The sequence below is a fragment of the Nanorana parkeri genome, unplaced genomic scaffold (genome assembly GCF_000935625.1).
Source record: "Nanorana parkeri isolate BGI_ZX_2015 unplaced genomic scaffold, ASM93562v1 scaffold320, whole genome shotgun sequence".
NCBI classification, from domain to species: domain Eukaryota; kingdom Metazoa; phylum Chordata; class Amphibia; order Anura; family Dicroglossidae; genus Nanorana; species Nanorana parkeri.
Window position 1 is genome coordinate 987,558 of NW_017306588.1, and position 3,878 is coordinate 991,435.

Here is a 3,878-nt window from a genome sequence, read left to right on the forward strand (position 1 = left end):
AGATGCATCAAATTCTATGCACAGAACGGCCGGGACTTAACACGTCATTGTAACATGTACACGTTTTATTTTGGTAATCCTTCTGTGTCCATATGATGGGGATGTCATGTATTTTTAAAGAAATGCTGTGTTCTATTTTTTTTTTAAACTCGTCTCATTGGTGTTGACTGGCTTGTCTGCATTGATAAGTGGACGCCGTACGTTGGCGATGAATTTTTAACATGAACCTTTAGAGCTCTAAATGGTTGGAAAGTCTAAATGGATTATTAGGCGATTCCTTTTTTTTCCCCCCCAGTGTGAAGGTTCAAAGTGAAATATTTAAGCGTAGTTTTCCGGGATTTTGCCCGCGTGTACCCCCGAGGGTGGTGCGCTTCCAGATGGAGCCATGCGTGGGCAAAGTGCCGCCAAGAAACTTGTTCAGAAAAAAAAGTGACATTTTAGGTGTTCAGAATTGTATGCTTTTGCACATGCATACTGTCACATTTATTACAGACTTGCATTTTGGGGGGTTTTTCTTTTTTCTTCCCAAAAATCGAGAATGAGAAAATATGTCAGCCGTCCTATCGAAAATTTCTTATTTTATTTCGAGTGACCGAGACAGAGTCGACCGACCACGACTAGGTTGAATGTGATCCGGCATTATTGTGCTCCTTATGTGTAATCTACAGAAGCGGAGACACGATCCCACATCTGTTACACGGCATCTACAAAGCTGCGTGCTCCAACCTCCATCCCGTCTCACCCGCACCTCCACAACCGTTCACATGCTGCAGTTTCCCCGAACAGTCTCTTCACCGTTCAAATTATTTATGTCTTATTTAACGTCAATGTAAATAGACTGCTTTGCTATGAATGGCTGAAAGGGCTCAGCTCTGTCCGTATGAGGATTTCTGGGCTCGCAGGGGGAACTTGTGATGCTTAACCTTTCCACGAAGAAGTGTTACACTCCGAAGGAACGTGGACGACGGCCTCTGCTGTGCGGCGTCACTACCGTAACAGAACCGCAAGATCCCTGTATAGGAGATTATTGGGAGAGGGACGCTGTGGGATTTTTTTGTACAGACCATCTGTAGTTCGGAACCAAGTGCTTGTTACATGGCTGACTGTTAGGGTCTAAGTCTAGTGCTTGTCAAAAGTGGCCGATGGTTTGAGATTATGAAATTTCTATACAGGGGTTTTATTTTTCTTTTGGTCTCCTTTTTTTTTTTTTCTCCTCCTATACACAAAGCAGCAGTCAGCTAAAACAGGTCATCGCACGAATGAAGTAGCTTGATAAGGGCTGCCAGCTGACTGAATGCCAGTCCAATACTTCATACGTAAATTAAGGTATTTTCCAAGCCTATATCGCTTCAAAGCCCAACCTGCCAAAGAACGATCCTGTAGCTCCCAAGAACAGCAGAACTGTCAAGGAAAAAAAAAATCACATTCACTCATTTTAAAGATGCGAGCTTCTTCTGTTGCCTACTAACGGCCTAATCAAACACGTGTATCTAGTTCTATATATCACTCCTCTAATAAGCTTAGTAGCATCGCCAATGACTTCTATTATTTATGGACCCTGCAAGCGCAAACAGGTATGATACTGGATCATTGGGGGGGGTCCCCATTACGCCATGATGGGGAAAGGTTAGCAATGCATACATAAACAAGAATTGATGGATACTTGGGTTAATGTGCATGGATTTTTTTTGTTATTGTCATGTTACATCTCTGTATTTATATCTTGATTGTTTCACTTTCCCGTGTATCATGGCAATTGTACAGATATTTTTCTTTTTTCTTTCGTTGCATTAACATGTATGTGATAGAATTTGCTAAAAAAGGAAATAAGAAGAAAAAAAAATCCTGAGTTTGCTTTAGAATAAATTCAATTTATGTTTAAATGTGACGCTTTTTATTTGCCAACCGCACAAAAGGGCAATGCGGATACAATCGTATCTGGATGCAGAGAAGTATATACACACGCGCAGGTTGAACTAGATGGATCTCTGTCTTTATTCCACCTTTAAAGTGACATTAAAGTCACACATTCTCTCTTCCCCCCCCCCGCCCCATGCTGGTTTAAGGACTTACCTTAAATCAGGGGTCTCAAACTCAATTTAGTCGGGGGCCACTGGACAACAGTTTTTAGTCCCATGGGGGGCGCTACTACATATGGTACCAGTTTTAATGTATGCACGTGTTACAAGCGGCAACTGTCACCGATTCAAATTAATGATCGGGTGACAGCTGCTGCATGTAAACGCCTGCACACCGCTTGTAATCATATGTGAAAGGATTACATGCCGTTAGGAATCGATCGATATCCCTGGATACGATTACATGCGGTATGCAGGCATGTATATGCAGCGGCTGTCACCTGATCATTAACTTGAATGGGTGACAGTTGCTGCATGTAAACGCCAGTTTAGGGATTCCTGTGCAGTTTGTGATGCAGGAATCCCTAATCGCACCTGAAATATAGGGGACCCCCCATTCCAATCTCCACAACACACACATAATAATACACCCCCCCCTTCCAATCCCCTCAGACCTTACTAATCATCCATCATTCGGCCCGAGCTCAGAACTGACGGAGCCCCAGCCGGAGCTGACAGGAGCAGCTCTGCGGTCTGCATCCGACAGAGATGCAGACCGTGTAGCTGCTCCCGCAAGTCAGGCACGCGGCCGGTACTTTGAGACCCCTGCCTTTAAATGATGCCTCTTGATCCGATCATCTTCTTCCTTCCACTTGTATTCAGTAATCTCTCCAGCGCTGGTGCCGGTCTCTGATCCAGCCCAGACTCCAGCCTCTTCTTGTCCCACGGTGTCTATCCCCGTGCATGCTCTCGGCTGCGTGCATTCGGCTCCTCTGTGTCTCTCCTCCCCGCTGAAGATCTCTACTGCGCATGAGTCTGCCCCATCATCCTGCTCGGCCACTCGAGAAACTTCACATCTTCAGATGGGAGCGAGCGGCAGAGACACAGGTAAGCCATTAATTACCTTTTTGGTAACTTTTGCTTATATCTACTGCTTGCTGAGAGTTTAATTCCACTTTAGCAGCCAAATTGGGATAGCACAAATTTATATTTGACCAACTTCCATAGCCCAATATCACCGCTCCTTCACAGCAGCACCAAATAGGACAGTGGGTGCACACCGGCCAACTCCATCTTGCTCCAATATCGGCAGTTACCCACAGAAAATGTTTCTGACTAAATTAATGAGTGGTTAAAACATGTCAGACTGAAGAAGAACCAAAGTGGGATGATGTGTACCCGTGTGCTACAATAAATGTTTCTACAAAGTTTGCAATGTGCCACTGGACTTGTCTGTCCTAACAAAGGGTTAAAGATCGAGAAGAGGTACAGCTGGCTCTGCCTCTAGATAGGCAGAGCCAGTTGTCAGTCACGCAGCTGGGCGGATCCAGACATAATTGTCGGGATCCGCTTCAGCTGCGGCGCCTCAGTATATAGAGAGCTACAGCTCCCTATATACTGAACCTAGGGTGATGGGAGGACGCTAGTTTGTGTCCTCCCGTTGCCCTAAGGAGGACTATGGGGAAAAGACTTAACCCTATAGTTCTCCTTTTAAGATAGGGGGAGCTTAGTATGTCTCTGGTCTTTCTATGGGGACAGATAGTTTCCTGTCACTTGGACATTGAGAAGCTTGCAAAGGCCTGCTAAATAGAGGCAGGAAATATTTTCTAAAAAAAATATTTTTCAGGTATGCTGTGTGAATAGAGACACTTTACACACACACATGGGGGGGTGCTCAATTTTGACTGCAAAAGTGGAAATATGTATGCCTAGTCAAAAAATTTTTTTAAAAAGCACACCCTACTCCGTTGTCAACCTTATGTTCTAAGGAGAGGGGGGGGGGGGAAGGAAGTCCAACAA

The 3,878-nt window shown here is 44.6% G+C and overlaps 1 long non-coding RNA gene across 1 annotated transcript; it reads left to right on the plus strand.

Moving 5' to 3' along the window:
* The first annotated feature begins 1,012 nt into the window (after positions 1-1,012).
* On the plus strand, positions 1,013-1,883 carry LOC108788341. The gene is made up of 2 exons (XR_001941328.1): positions 1,013-1,043; positions 1,074-1,883. It is a non-coding gene; the product is annotated as an uncharacterized LOC108788341 (long non-coding RNA).
* The last annotated feature ends 1,995 nt before the right edge of the window (positions 1,884-3,878 follow it).